This window comes from Syngnathus acus, chromosome 17 (assembly GCF_901709675.1).
Source record: "Syngnathus acus chromosome 17, fSynAcu1.2, whole genome shotgun sequence".
Classification (NCBI taxonomy): Eukaryota; Metazoa; Chordata; class Actinopteri; order Syngnathiformes; family Syngnathidae; genus Syngnathus; species Syngnathus acus.
Genome location: NC_051102.1, coordinates 6,122,546 through 6,139,464, shown reverse-complemented (window position 1 = coordinate 6,139,464; position 16,919 = coordinate 6,122,546). Strand labels below are relative to the sequence as shown.

The window sequence follows — 16,919 nt, the reverse complement described above, 5'->3', positions numbered from 1 at the left end:
TCAACCTTTTACGAACGAGTCAGTGACGCAATTTCCCGTTCACGACCGAGTGAGTGACTGTTGCCATTCATTGTGTGCGAATACTCCTTGCGCACACTCCAGTGATACCGCCACCTACTGCAGTAGATGTCTAATTACTCTTTAATCTAGTACAGCCAAAAGAAAAGCATGTTGTTCCCTGGTGTCACACGCGCCCTCCTGATCCCACTATTTGAGAAGCACTGATCTACAGGTAACATGTATTTATATTATGAAGCACAACTGCTGATATATAGTACAGTACAATATAGTTTTTGGCTTAAAAAAAAGAAGCCAGGCTGCATCTTTGTCTCCCTCTAGTGGACAGCAAACGAGCACACTCCACACCACCCAAAAAAAATTCAAATAAATAATAATCCAATGCCATTGTGCTGTATATCCAATCATCTGCTTTTAATACAAAGTCAAGATATTATATCTACATCTATGCTTGGAAAGGAAAGAACGGGTACAGAAGTGAAGGAGGATGGCCCTCAAACACACAATCTCATCACTACGCCTCGTGTGTGCATCCTCTTGACACAACAATTGGTTAGAAAGCGAAGGAATTACATATTTCCATATATGTCACGCACTGTCAAGACTTCTAGACCTCACATCGACTTCATATCGGAATAATTTTTAAAATGAAGGGCGAGTAAAATGTGCCGCTGAGCCATCTGTCCAAAATACACTTGCTACCGTGTGCTTTAGCAAACTACATCTGAGCGTCGCCCCGATGCCCTGTGACCTTTTTGTTATGATTACTCATGTTGCTGCTATGGAGGTCAAACAGGAAAGGGCGTGGGAGGGGGCGTTTTTTTGGGCATCAAAAGGTCATCGCTGTAAACTTAAACTAGGACTTCCTCTAAAATACATCTCTAACAGTTGGACATCAGTGATCGGTATCAAAGAGCACCCTACACAGAGGGCATACTTTGTAATCGAGTAAATAAGTAAAAAAAAAAAACACCACCCTAATAAAAGAAAATAGAAAATAAACAAAAACATAAAACACATTGGTTATAGTTACTAGCTAGATACTCCAATAAAAACAAAGCGTAACAAAAATAACAAAGCGTAACAAAATAGTATCTTTAAAAAAAAACACATAAAATAAATCTGACACGATAAGGCTTGTTTTTTGCGACATTAAGAATTACATCACATCCAATCCCGCCGTTCTGTCTTGTGCTCGGCTGTGTTGTTGGGCAGTATGTACAAAATTGGGCTAAATCTCATCAATTTTGCCACACTAACAACGCTGTGCTGTTGAGTCACCACGCGGGATCAATTCGCGTGATTATATGCCAAATTAAAATCAAGCGGCAAGTCCGGATGTTCTGTACATGGAATTTTCATGGGTTGTTGGTCAACTAAGTGGCAGGGAATGAATTTTACTACAGTGGTGCCTTGAAATACGTTTTTCTAACATAAACATGGAAATGTCATAATCCATTCCAAGATCCCCCAAAACCCAACAACACAAAAACATGTTTTGAGGACGGAAAATTTCTTCAAAACATTTACGTTACAAAAAAATAGTCATAACGTAATCAATTGTAAAGTAAAAAAATATACAGTTCTTTATGGTGTGTGTGATTCAGCCACTGGGGGTCTTGAAGAGACAAATTAAGAAGACTTTCACTACTACAAGTGACTCACTAAACTGCAATATTAGTGTTTTTGGGGCAGAAAAAAAATATGCCTATGAAGTATGAGTTACTTAAAGGGTTACAACACCGCGACAATATTTGTTCGCCCATCTATGGCATTTTGTATTGCTTGTTAGCATTAAGCTAACAGGACTTATCTAAAGCAAGCCATTGGTTGTGTAATTATCTTTGAGGTTTAGTTTGACAGCAAAATTCAACTTGGAGTAGCAAAAAAACATCTTGAAGGCCCCCTTTTTTTTTTTAATAACTGTTGATTATCTGTCAAAGTACTGCTTGATGTTTTTATAAAAACAAAAAATTCACCCACGACTCATTTCAACCAGTATCTCAAGGCACCGCTGTATGTGAGCGAAGATTATTTTTCTCTCCCTTTTATGCCAACCAATGAGATTAAATTCATTCAGGCTCCGCTTGAGATGGACTTTCATTCTCATTTTAAAATTGTGTACGATAATAGTTAAGCATGAAAGCAAAGCAGCATGTTAAAACAAATCAGTGTAAGGCAATGACAATGAAGAAAAACACACACAGAACATGAGACAAAATAAGAAAGGTCTTTCAACGGCATCCTTATCGTCGAGCCCCTACCGGAGCCGACAAAATGGGCCTGGCGTGACGAAGAGTGGCGCAGAGGGACGATGAAGGACCAACACAAGCAAAACAGCAAGCAAGCTTTTTGTCCAAGGCGCAGGACGATAGCGGCCAGCCCGGTCCGGAATATTCAGAGTCTCTCATGGCCAGACATGACAATTCGTGTTCGTAGGCCGCAGTTGATTGGCTCGTGTTGGCACTGTGCGTTGGATATTAGCAACGTCCGCTCTGTCTTGATAGCGGTGGTCACGTCTCAAGTGAGTCTTCCGAACCACCGGCTTTCGTAATGATCGGTTCGACACCTTAGAAAGAGACTCACGTACACATAGAAACGTTGACCTTTGTGACCCATGAGTACACCAAAGCGATAGATACAAAGTTGAGGATAAAAAGCCCATTAAGGGTGCAGCAAATATCCAGGCTCTTTGTGTGTGTTTTTTCTTTTAGTATTTCTACACAGAGAGAATTGTAAATTCCTGTTTTTGTGTTTCACTGGTATTGGAGATAGTTGACCACGACACATATGTATTATTATACGTCCTTCACACTTGGAACACTGAGGTAAGTATATGGATTACACATGGAGAGTCTAGCGCAGCTCTTTAGCAGAAAAGAGCGTGGCTGTTGTTAGACACAGATTTGTTGTTGTTTTTTTTGTTGTCGTCCTTCTTGGTGTAGAGCTTTCCTCTTTTGTCTTTTGCTCCTTCTTTGTTGTTGCGTCTTGGTTTATGTTGCATAGTGGTCAAAGCTACCCAAGTACTCCAGAGCAGCCTGGTAACAGAATTGGTACTCATCCTGCACGAGAGAAAATAATTTTGAATGATTAAAATAAAAAAAACATTATTATTAATAATAATAATTAATAGAACAATTCCAAAATATTTAATAATAATAATAACAAATTTGAATTGTGAGAAGAACATGCTGACGTACCTCGGTCTGCACCATGGCTGGTCTCTGTGTCCGCAGCATTTTGACAGTCTGGAAAATGTCTACCGCCCCTTCATAGCGCATCCTCTCCAGCACAATGCTCAGAGTGATGAAGACCCCCGTCCGACCCACGCCAGCACTGCAGCCAAAATTGCAATCGTTTACCCCGAGTGCCCTCTAAGGGGGGGGACGCTATTGGGCAACATCTCACCTGCAATGAACAGTGATCGGTCCATCCTGGCCAAATTGCTCTTTAGTTTTGTGCACTTGGCCAATGAAATCAATGAAGCCTTCACCGGATTTGGGCACACCTTGCTCGGGCCAGTCAGTGAACTGGAACTGACGGACTGTTCGTGATTGGCCGTCCTGAGGGTGAGTTAGAAAGGCGATTTTATCGAAGTTTTCATAGAAAGTTTTCGCCAAGTGCTTCGGATGGTAAAAACATTCGATATTTAATAATCTCTGTTGTAATGTTTTAAGTTCATATTTGCATATTCCTATCTTGCCTACTTAAGATACATGCAAAATTAAAAAAAGACAACAACAATAAAGGTTGTGAAACTGCACTAGATGACAAATGTATTAATCTATTTGAGGAAACACGGCATCACTATATTTCATTTTATAGTATTGTAAAAATGGCACTTTTGCTGCATTGACTGCTCAGTGAGCCAACTGGCTGGTAATTTCCTTTTTGGGCTTCTAATGATTACAGTTATCTGACCCCGGATCAGCGGCTGTGGTGAACTTGCCACTGAAACGTCTGCTATTGTCAGCCTCTCTGGAGGCAATAACATCTTTTCTCCTCCGCTCAGCCTTTCTGACTCCCCTTTAATGGAGATCAATACAGCATCTGTTCATGTGGCGTCTGGGCAGGACAGGCTTAACTGGCCTTATCTATGACGGGCATTTGGCCGTGCAGTCACCGACGCAAATGAGCTGTCAGCTAGTTTACCGACAATGGTGTCAATGCTGCTGTTTGAACATGCAAAGGAGAATCGAAACATGAGGAGTGTCAAACTCACCCGGGCGTCTGTTACTTTGAATTCCCGCAGGATGTACTGGGGCATGTTGTACTCGGCCATGGGGTCCACCACAAAGTACTGGTACCTGGCGGAACGTTCGGCAGGCCAGTACTGGTGACACTTCTCCTGAGATGAGACACACGCAAAAAAAGCCGTTATTTTGTTATTAGTGGGAGAACGCAGACCTCCTCTCTCTGATTCCGCCCAACTGCAAGATTACCGGTTAACCCGTCTTTGGAGAAGTATTACACCGCACACGATGTAGGATTTATGCCATCATGAAACAAAGCTCGGTACACTGTGTCCACAATTCAGTTCTTGTCTTTTTAGAGGCAGAATTGCTGACAGAGCTTTCGTGTCGGATGCCATTAGATTCAGCAGGTGTAGCTAATGTAAATATGAAATACTAATGAGCTCACATTAGTGCCTGACATTTTCTCTGCGCTTGGATCCTGGAAACATTTTGCCCACTAAGCCAGTCAGTATGGGAAAAAAAAAATGATTTAGTTGTGCGTTTATGAAAAAATAAGTGTGTGTCCTTACCCGGCCCATCTCTCGTAGTTTTCGTGAGCATGACCACGATGGTTGAGTTGTGCTCCCACAGCATCCTCCAGAAGTCTTCTGTAGTCTCTGCCAGTGGACCCTGGGTGGCGATGTAGCCTTTCTGCTGCCTACACACGCACACAGACACACACAACATTTTAAAATTCACCACAGCGACTTCTCTAAAACTAAAAACGCATTTTGAGCACAACTTCTTTTCCTCCAGAAGTAGAGCATGTGTCTGGATGCCCGAATCGTCTTCGCCCTCAATCTTCTGACGTAGACAGTGCCGTGCAGCGGGCGGAGGCGCGTAAACGGTAAGGCAAGAGCTGACGTGATGTGACAGACGCAAGAACTGTGCTGAAAACCTTTCCACTCCATTCACCTTCGCAAGCCCTCAGCGAGGACAAGAGGCCAAGTCCTATTAATGTTCTCTTGAAGTAAACATACCTGTAACCGTCGATGTAGCTGGCGTTTATGTAGTCAACCCTTCCAGGCCTCTGATTGGCTGGAGACACACTCGGGTGGTTCGTAGGGCATGATGTTGACGAGCCGATTCTTGAATTTGTTGCAGGGGAGGTTGGCGGTGACGAAGCGGGACGTGTGCGCTTTGGTATTGGCCAGTCGCTGCACGGAGAGGAAATATGAGTTTCAAAAGGGAGTCGAGCTAAATGCAAAATCATGAGCTACAATTACGCCATTGCTTTTACTTAAGCTTTTTTTTTTTTAATTATTTATGTATTTCATTACAATTAATTAATTGTCTGACTAAAAGAACCGTTTTTAATTGAATTATTTATGTATTTCATTACAATTAATTATCTGACTAAAAGAACTGTTTAAAATACTAAATTAAAGAAGACAGCATGAATCTTTACAAACGATAAATATTTCTTTTTATATACAAATTATATTGGAGTCATTTTAACGTAACATACTTTTTACTTATACTTCAGCAATTTTTGGTATGAAAAAAATGTGAGATATATAGGTTCTAACCTCAGAGTCCAATAACGAGCTCATTGGGATACATTAGTATGGAATTGTACATTATTATATGGCGCATTTGTTTCTGAGCGCACCTTAAACTCCAGCTCCATGCCGGTGACATGCTCGCCACTCTCCACCTTGGCCAGCTTCTGCATGTACGAGTAAAGACTCCTGGCCGCCACCTCCGTGTTCCCGCAGGCCACGGCCTCCAGCAGCGCCTCGTGAATGAAGCTGTACTGATCCTCAGTTTGCACCATGTAGTTCCTCTGCGAGCGCATCAGGGTGACGTGACCGTAGATATCGGCGGTCCGCTCGTGTCGGATGCGCTCCAGCATGGCGTCGATGACAATGAAGCAGCCGGTGCGACCGACGCCGGCGCTGAACGGGAGGATAAAAGTGTCAAACATGATGTGTCAAACTGCCGCAGTACAGCGCCAACTACTGGCAAGGAGGACTTCATGTCAGATGACTGCTGGTTTCGGCAGCCTCCATGAGTAGCCGATACCTTCAAATAAGCACCTTTGTGTTTGGTCTACCTGCAGTGGGCGATGATGGGGCCGGCATCCGGAGGATTGCAGGCCTTGACCCGACGCAGGAAGTTCAGGAACGGGGTCGGGTACTCTGGAACGCCGTGATCCGGCCAGGAGGTAAACTGGAACTGGCGCACTTCTCGTCGTTCACTGCTACCGCTCTGATGTGCGAAGAGAAATTGTCTAGCCCTTTTTTTCACTGCGCGCTAAATGGTTAACATTACGAGGCTTCAAATGTTGAATAAATAAATATACACGACACTGAAAAGCCACACTTGGCCTAGTTTCTGTGGTTACAAGTAGGCCACAGAGAGACACAGGCCAGTGTGACGGCCCAAGAAGCACATTTCTTCCAACAGTGGTCAAATCTCATCACCCAAGAGACGAACACCGACCCGATTTGACTGGCCATGAAGTCCAGGCTAATGGCCTCTCTTTTTTTTTTTTTTTAGCTCAAAGAAATGCCTTGAAAATCAATACAAAACAGGACATATTCTGAGGGTGTCTCTATATTACTGCAAATATTTTCTACCTTATGAGATTTCATAACTGCGGTAACCTATGGAATTTTTTTTCCCCCCTGCTACAAGTCTGTTATGTTTGTCGATCGTGTTGCAGTCGCGTCCTTCCCACTAAATCACTGTGATATTACGTTACTCGTCAATATGCTGTACAGATATTCAGGATGACTTTAATTGATTTTAGCTTTCGACTAACTGCATTTTCGTTTGTTTTGCTCGGATATGCCTTCATGTTATACAAAGGGAAATTGCACAAAGGATCATCAGGATGCCGGATGTGCAGTTATTACCTTATGCAGGGAGAAGGTGCGCACGCAGAATGTGGCCAGTTCCATGGTGTCCAGCAGGGTTACCTGGATCGTCCCATATGTGTCTGTCCCCCGACTCGGCCAGTACTGGTCGCACTTTATCTACACACAAGCAAAGAATTAGAAAAATTCTTCAATTTCAATCCAAGCAATGAAAAATAAAATAAAATATAAAAATAAATAAATAAAAAATAGAAAAATCCTTCAATTTCAATCCAAGCAATGAAAAATAAAATAAAATAAATAAATAAATAAAACATTGTTATCTGTAAGCATTTTAATCTTAAGGGTTTACATCTAAGAAATTATATCAATTGATTTTGGCATAGATTTGCTAGCGGGGATTACTGCACTGCAAATAAAATGCCACGTTGCTCATATATGACAGCAGACCAACCCGTGATTTCTCCTCCAATCGTGTCATCATGACAACAGAAGCCGCCCGCTGCTCCCACACCATTCTCCAAAAGTCACCAAATGTCTCAGCCAGTGGCCCCTGGGTGGCGATGTAGGCATTCTGCTTTCTGTAGCCGTCAATGTGATTGGCGTTGATGTAGTCACTTCCCAGGACACCTGCAAATATATATATATTTTTTTTAAATTCGTCTTAATTGTCTTCCTTGCCATTTCAAAACAATTAGTGGTTAGAATGAACTTAAATTCCCGTGTCATAATATCAAGAGGAGAAAATGAATTTGTAGTTTTTGGTTTTCAGAATCCTTTGAGGGCAAGCAGGATGAAAAATGACTTTGACATCTCTGTTGTACGGGTTTGGTGGATGAGATTCAAACAAAAACTGTACACACATGAGTTCCATTCCAAATCTCTGCTGTGCTGGTTGCATTTGAACACGCTTGTCTTGTTTGTTTGTTTGTTTGGCTCCAGAGCCTTGTCTGCAATTTCACTTTTCATCCATCAGCCTGTCTCTTCCACATCCCCATCTCTCTCCCTTGCCAGCTCGTGCTTACCTTCAATGGGTGCCAGGATGACTCTGGTGTGGTCGTACGCTATCACATTAGCATAGCGGTTTTTGGGCTTGTTGACCTCCAGGTTGGAATGCTCCCAAGTGAATTGCTGCCCGGGGTCAATGGACTGGGAATAAAAAGGAAGCAAATTGCACATCACCGTGCCGTGTCGACACAATTTAATGGCGGATTTGTTGACGTGGAATGATAGCGAGCTTCGTAAAGTGTTCTAAAATGCACCGCTGAATAAATCATAAGCTTGTCTGGACACACGTTAAATAGCCTTTGCTTTATGAAGAGAGTGCTTAAAAGGCTTAACACCTATGGACTGGAACACTCAGAGAGCACTTGTCCACATTTTACCAAGAGCAATAACTTGTCTACTTTTATACTATCTATTTGTGTTTTATTATTATAATTGTGGGTGTCTGCGTTTCCTTTTAGACGGCGTCCTATTGTCTGGAGTAAATCGATTTAGACGCTGCACATTTTTTGTATACTATAGACTGTACATATTTGCATTTTTTTTGGGGGCGGGGCTATCCTTAGCTGTCGAAAAGTCATAATGGTCTCACCTCGTATTCCTGGGAAAGTCGGAGATTGTCGTTAGCTTTCATCAGCTCAATATGCTCAGCCAGCTCGTTGATAGGAATGGGAGGATGGCTCATCATTCCTGCAAGACAGCAAGCGTGCCAAAGAGCAAATGGGTCAGAGGTCGCCCCGGCTTTGTCCGGATAACTCAAATTAACGTGGGTCACCATCACTCATTCAAAGATGTGAGCATAATCGCACTGGGAAGGAACATCACATATCATTAAGGAAGACGCTGAGGCAGAAAATCAATGTGCACGTGGACAGCGTGAGTCGTGTTTGTTTTGAAATGGTTTTCCTTTGATAAATTGCTTCGTGTGGCATCAGAGAAGCAGCGGAGTCGACAAAACAAACACAGACGGAAGGCTAATTAGGGGAGTTTGAACACGGGCGCACAAAGGAGGCAGCGTCCCCCCCCCCACCCCCCCAACACCCCCAGCACCAACATCCAATCCAGGTCGTCAATTTGGATGCATTTAAATCACATGAATCTTGCTATCAAATGCAGCCAGCCAGGTTTTGCACGTCATGCAAATCAATTCCTGCACTCATCTGCTTCTGCAGCATCCACAGTAATCGCAACATAATGTGCCTCTCATTGCCGACTTAAATGACCTCGGAGATCATCAGCGGGAAACAAATTTCATCTATTCAGGGCATCTCAGAGGCACAAATCTCAAGGGATGAAAAGAGAGCACTTCAAGGCTGCTGTCATGTGAGAGAAAAAAAAAAAATCACATGATGGAAGAGAGGAGCTTTACTGTATAGTCTTGGCTTTGCATCGAAAAAAGCTCAAAAGCTTCATCTTCAGATGTTCTCCATGGAAACGCATCACAATTTCAACCAGGACATTGTGCACATAACTGGTTGATGAAAGGCTGTTTTTTGGGATGTCGCACAAAATGGCAGGAATGATGGCGCCATCCATAACTAGCATCTCACAGCGAGAGCGGATGAAGTAATGTCGTTATTTCACAGTAGGGTCTTACTTGGCAAGATCAAGCAGTACGATGAGTCAACCTTCACTCGTATCATTTCACATTTTCAAGTTAATTCAAAAGTAGTGGACTTCTCTAGTTTCCATCTGTTCATGGATGCAGTGCAGGTGGGTGGACATGCTTCCGTTTTTTTTTTTTTTTTTTTCCCACCCTCACATTGCGGTGACTCAGTCATGATGCTCTGACCGCACAACATGGATGGGGGCCAAGATGACCTCAAGGGTACAGGTTGCTTATTGAGACTCTCTTGTACTGATGTAAAGTGCATTATCAATAAATGTTACTTCTCCTTCCTATTATTATTATTATTATTATTAGTCGCAAAGTGAAGACGGTCATTGTCAAATGGAGAAAAAAAAATAGCACTTGACATTCTGAAGAACTGGAGTTCTCTTCAAAATGTATTGAAAAAAACACGCACCCAAAAAAACAGGGAGCGAACTAGTCAGGGAGGCCAACAGCTACTCTGCAGGAATTTGTGGCAAGTGCTGGCTGTTTCCACCATGTGACAACAATCTCCCATCAATTATTGTCAAATACAAATTGTTGTATAAGGAGTAAAAATCAGACGTTAACAATGATACTCATTCCATACCTGGAGTCTGGAAGTTTATTCGTCTCATCTCCACGGGGTCTGTCGGGTGATGGGCCATCATCTCGGCATTACTCAGAAGACTTTTGGTTCCTGGCTCAGACTCCTTGCGCTTGCTGCTCCAGATTATGAAGTGAGCAATTAGCACATGCAAAAATCCAGCCAGAGAAAATTAGACTCAGCACTACTGACACGTCATTAGCATTAGCATTAGCACTGGTGACTCAATGCACATACTACATGAACAGATATGACATTTTATGTGCGAGAACAATATTACAATGTTATGTTGTAATTGCTTGGGGTGCAAGGTTAAAAAAAAGCACAAAAAAAAGCTCGATATTGGTGTAATCGTACCTGTCAGGTTTGCTGTTTCCAGTAAAACAAGAGTGCAGGAAGGAATAATTAAACAAAAGACAAGGAAGGAAACAGACAGAGAAAAATCAATATCCTGCATTAGTATTCAAAAGCTGGATAGCTTGCAGCACAATAAAGGTTGAGCACACTTCAAATTAGGAAACATTCTTCAACAACTAAATGTCTTTGTTTGAAGCAATGATTTGGCAAAATAAAGTCAGGTACAAAATATTTGTCAGTTGTGAAACAAGTATTATATTCAATGGAAGAGTTGAATAAATTTAGATGCAAATCAAGATAAAGTTGCAAATTCAGAATTGATTTGACTATATTAAAATGTATATTAGGTGACTTCATTTTCGCTTCTGTCTAGGGAGTCGTGCTTTATTCTGCAGCATCTTATTAGTTTCTGTTCATAAGAATTATTGGCTAAACTTCAAAATAATTTCATACAAAATTTTCCACTTCAACTCACTTCTTGTAGAGTAAAATAGCGATGACGATGCAGATGATGAAAACCACTGCCAGTACCGGTCCCACCACCCAGATGAGACCGTCACCTGCATCCAGGGGCTGGGGGTCGGAATCTGGGGCGATGACGGGATCTGTGTAAGGGCTGGCCACGTACATCTTCTGTTGGAAAGCGGACAGGAGCAATATCAGCAACTAACTGTTAAATGAGAGCTGTATTTAAGTTTACAGCAATATAACACAGTATTTTTATTAGCTCAGATGGCCTTTTAGAGAGCAGCCCGCGGCTGAAATACTCCGTACAAAAAAAAAAAACCTCTCGGAGCTGAATATTTATGTCTTTTCCAATTCCATTGCTCACATCTAGCAGTGGCATACAAAGAGGCAACATCTCTCCTGCCGCCAATCAATCTTTATTAGTGCCGTTGATGGAAATACATGAAGGTTATTGCCTTTTGCTGGCTATACCTTGACTGGCGCAAATTTTATTGTCGCAGCTGTGAGGCCGTATTGATCTCCATGCATAGAGGAAAGGAGGGGGCGGGGTCACGAGAGATATCTGCTTTCGTACCCCGGTTGTAGAGTTGAGTTCAGCCAGGATGAAGAAGACGTATTCCTGGCCGGCTCTAATTGCGTCGGTTCTCAAGCCTCCGTAGTCCAGCTGGTCCCCGAGGGTGAAGAAGGCTGGTAGGGTGGCAGGTGTGAAGCGGGCTGTGATGTAAGCGCGGCGCAGGTCCACCTGCTTTTGCTGGCGAGAGTCCCTCTGTTTTTGACTGATGTCTTTTAACAGCTGAGACATGAGAGGAGGAGAGAAATGATGCATATCAAACATGACTCATATTTTATTCTGAAAACTCAGATTGAATTCAAACTAACCTCATTTTTGCCATGTGGGCGTTTATGGATTCTTCCCGCCTTCCTATTCCAGCTCAATGGCCATTTTTTCTTTTTGTGGTTCTCACCTCCTCCAAATCCATTTCATCCGGGCTTTTCAAATGTCTCATGACGCCTCGGGCTCTCCTCAGTGGAACCACAACAACATAAACATTCCTGGGGGGATTATAAAAACAAAATTGCATTAGTTTTCGTTACAATTTCTTTTAATGACAGATATTTGTTTCTAAATATATTTGTGTATGTTTGAAGATGTTGCTGCTAAGCTAGCTGGCTTCGCATCTTTCCCAGATGCCGCAATTTATAGAACAGTCCAGTGTTTTTTTTTTTTTTTCTTTTCGATTTCTCATAAATGAGATGACGAAAAGGTGGATTGACTTCGTCAAGAGCCGCATTGATCGAGAGAGAGAGCTGAAAATCCACAACAAACGCCTCCGCAGTGAGACTTTTATGACGTCCAAATCCACTTGAGACATTGCAGGAATGCATGGATGAATTTTTAATGGCGAATAGGCCCAGCATCTTCTTGTCCACCTGTCGGAAGTCCAATTATGTCTCCAAGTTGTTTGTGTGCTTATTTTATTATCATCCCCTGTAACTATTCATTTTGATGGTTTACAGTTGTTTTAAAAACCGCTAAAACTTCATTCGGTCTTACTTGACAGGAGTTCGAGACTCCAGCGATGGCAGAATTATGGTGACGTCGTCTCCGTGTCCCGGGTGTGGTCGATCTCCGGGCGGCGGATGGTGATTGGCGGGGATGTTTTGGCGGTGATACGGTGGCGAAGGCCACCCATGTTGCCTTCGGGTGCCGTGATCTTAAAGTCGTAGCTGGTGTCGGGCTGAAGGTTTGGGATGACCGCCTTCTTCAGGCGAGCGTCCACCTCCATCTTTTGCCGATTATACTCCACCTTAGGGAGAGCAAGTGAGGTCAGCACTTAGTCTAATGATGACACTGATTATTATATCAATAACCCTAATGATAATGTAGCTATTTGAATTACACACTAAAGGCAATTCATTAGTCTAAAATTGACTCTAAAAAAACATTATGCTACATTTTATGCTAGCCACAGTCAATTTTTCGGCAGCAGGGGTTTTCTCATGCCAGCTCAGCTAGCACAGGGTCAGTCATTGTTGCTGCGCCTGTATGAGCTAAATATAGATTGAACTGTTTACAATTTATATTAATTCCCGTGAGAGCATTTTGCATTTGTCAACTATTTTTCGCAGATACCAAAGTGAAATGAACCAATTAAAGGATGCTTACAGGAAGGACTCTTGAATTTGTATTTTAGAAACATTTACTTGGACAACAATACTCTTGTTGATCATTTTCAGAGTTCATTCCAAGACATTTTTACTTTTTGTGATATGGCTGGGAGAAATTAGATGCTTCTACTGCTCCATAGTGAGGCATGCTGGGTCCATATTAAGATACTAAATTTGGTGTCTCACCCCAAAGGGCTACATTGTAAAAAACGTCATGCCCAGTTAGCTGCCTCGTGACTAATTCTATCATTAAAAATATGTTGGTGCTTCAGTTGATGGACATACACTAAAGCGATAGGGGTTGCTGCTCTCTGGGAACTCCCACGTCAGAAGAACACTCGTCCTCGTGGCCAGATTGACTGAAAAATTCCTCGGTACGTCTGAAAGAGAAGAAAACGGCACTCAGCGGAGCGTTTTGACTTCAAATTACAACTTTGTTTCCTTGTTGTGAACCTGTAAGGAGCGGAAAAAAAATGGTGTCAGTCAGGTGGTTAAGAGGATGGACAGGTGATGAGGAGAGTGGATGGTGGAAGGAACAGAGAAGACAGCGCAGCAGTAGGAATGTGACATGCCACATTCACCAAGTGTAAGGTTGTTTTTGTTCAAGCCCCGCACGTCAACAATGGCGGTTATCAGATTGAATAAATCGCCAAGCCCGACTTTTCCGCTTCATTTCGACTGTCCACTTACCTTGTGGATTAGATACCGTACTGTATATTGATGCCTTGTATTGACTTTTACCTGAGGGAACGTGATAAGCGGTGCTCTTGAAGCAAACAGCCATTAACATTCAGCCTCTTTTCCATTGGTGAAGGGAAGGTTAGGTGATGGAGGTAAGTGAGTGAGTGGAACAGATAGAGGGGTTCCTCGCCTTCCTCGGACTTGTTTTCAGCATCTCTGAGGTAGACGGTGAGGAGGGAAGGGCAGGTGTGTGTGTGTGGAGGGGGGGGTGGCAATCTGTAAGAACTGGCCTTCATTTAGTGTTTGGGCGTGAATTCCACAGCAGGGGGGAGAGGTGAAGTCGAAGCAGTGCTTGGATGATTTCCGGGCCAACTCTACCTGTTTCAAAGGCCCGGGTTTGGCACACCCGAGGGGGGCTGAAGGGGCCGGGCCCTGCTTGGTTGTGGGCTCTGAGCTGCACCTCGTAGGCCGTGCTGTGATTGAGGCCCAGGATGGTGTAGCTAGACTGGCTCGCCGGTAGCGTGACCACACGTGGGGGGGCACGGAGGTTCGGTAATAAAAAGTTGCCCGCGAGGCTTGAGGCTTTGGAGCCTGAAGTCTCTTTGTAAGCGATGTTGTACTCTGTGATGACGCCATTGCTCTCCTCTCGGTCAGGAGGGAGCCAGGAGAGCTGCAGGGAGCAGCAAGTGGCGTTAACAAAGTCAGAGATTTTCGGGTATCCTGAGGGTGGGATGACGGGAACGGTTATTTCCCTCTGTACAACATCTCCGTAACCCGCTCGGCTCTTTGCAGAGAGCGCAAAGACGTAGGTGGAGCCCGGGGAGAGGTTTATGACGGTGAAATTTCTTTCTTTTGTGAAATCTATCGAGGTCTCCTGGGATGTATTCTTGGGGCCAAACTGGAGGCGGTAGCCTTGAATTTCCAGAGGGAGCCTCTGGCCATCAGAGCCTGACGCTGCGCATTCCAGCGGAGGAGCCCATCGAAGCACCACTGATGGACCCAATCCCAAATGTCCCCACAGGCAAGGCGGGGCAGGTACTGCAAAAGACAGAAAGTTAGCTTTGATAATCCATCTCACGACCTCTTTCGATTAATCTAGCTGCTGCGGGCAAATTCAAAATTCCCTTTAGCGTATGTTTGCTGCTATATTCAGAAGAGTCTATTCGGCATATTGCTTACCCATCCCCGAGGTCTTCACCATCTTGGCTTTGCTATGTGCTCCATCACCTTTAGTGGTGTACGCTGCCACTGACACAGCGTACGTCGTCTCTGCTTTCAGGCCTCCCAAATCATCTCCTGTCACGGTAAACACAAATTCAAAACAATTACTGTATTTATCTTTAGTCAACAATGTAGAAAAGTCAAAAAAATAAATAAAAATTCAAGATCTGAATATTTAATTGGATCGATTCCCGCATCGATTTCATTTGGGCTAAATATATTGAGTCGCTGCATGTATTAATTCAGAGTGAGTGTGCAACTCACATACTGAGTGGAATCATCCTCCTCCATCTTAACCGCCAGGCGAGACACAGCAGACAGGCGAACCCAGACAGAGGAGATGAGAGCGGAAGGAGATTTAACCATCAAATCATTAACCATCAAATCATCACATTTCGATTCTTTCACGATGATGTCACCTGAGACTCATCCAATAAGAGATCTTTTATCCAAGGAAGATTTCGGGATTCGCTGCCGCCAACGCGACTGTAGTGCACCTGGTAACCACGGATCTGACCTTGGCGTAACCTTGGCAACACGGACCGCCAAGTGACCCGGAGTGCGGAGGAATTGAAAGGAGTGACATCAATGTGACGAGGGGCCGCGCTGGGAACTGCACAAGCGAAAATCCCCAAATAATTACAGTACTTAGGCGACATCGGGATATACAGTGGAACTTCCAAAGTGGAAAACATAATCAATGCATTACAGATGCGCCTCATTCACTTTGCTTATATTGTAAAACATTTTTGACAATGCCGACGGTAAAGCCGCTTTAAAAGTGAATCACGTTTTATTTATAACTTGCTATGAATATTCGACATGTTGTTTTCGTGACGGCCCTTGGAAGCGCCTGTGGCTCTTCTTTGGAAGTTAAGTGGAGCAAAAAACCTCGGAACCAGAGTTGGGTGACTCATGTGATTTGACTTGAGTCAGACTTAAGTCAGCATTTTTAGGACTTGGGACTCACTTGACTGAAACTTAAGAAAGACACAACAACTATGAGCTTACTATGCCCACCTCCTATTTTCTACTCGAAATCCAAATTGATCAAAATGTATTAGAATGTGACTTTGGAAGTTTCACTGTGATCATGAATGCAGTCTTACCATCCTCATCTGTTCTGCAGAGCACAGGCAAGCTGTTGGGTCCAGTTCCCTCAGAAGTGGCAGCTGCCATGGTGATGTTGTACCAGCTCCATTTCTCCAGGCCCTCAACTAGCGTGTCCGCCTGCCGGGCCGGTATAGGCAGCCCGGACACCTCCTGGCCCTGACCTTTGCCTCCTGCCCCAGAAACTTTGCGGTATCTTAGCTCATAACCTGCCAACTCGCCATTGTGGCCCTCCAGTGGAGGCGGCCCGCCAACTAACCCTCAGCGAGGTGGAGCTGGCACTCTCGCAGGATACACCCTCGGGTGCGGCTGAGGGTTCTGATTGGACAAGGGGAGGGCCAGTCGTTTGAGAATAGGGGGGGTGAAAAGCAAGGGGGGGGGGCGATATAAGTAAAACACAGGGGATAGGATAAAAAAATAAAAATAAAGGAAACAATAAGAGATGACGGTAAACCGAACCGAAAGAGATGACACCGGGATAAGCACTTGGTGAACACTTAATGAAATAAACCAGCGACAAGAGTATTGACCGCGAGGAGACAACTTCAAGCGAAGACGTCTGGGCTTGACGAGTGCAGCATGTGTGCAAGTGTGGGAGTCAAAAATCCTGGCTGACAGATTCAAGTATCTCCCCA

The 16,919-nt window shown here is 43.7% G+C and overlaps 1 pseudogene; it reads right to left on the bottom strand.

Moving 5' to 3' along the window:
* Positions 1–408: 408 nt before the first annotated feature.
* Positions 409–16,919, bottom strand: part of LOC119137508 — a 57,292-nt pseudogene continuing 40,781 nt past the window's right edge.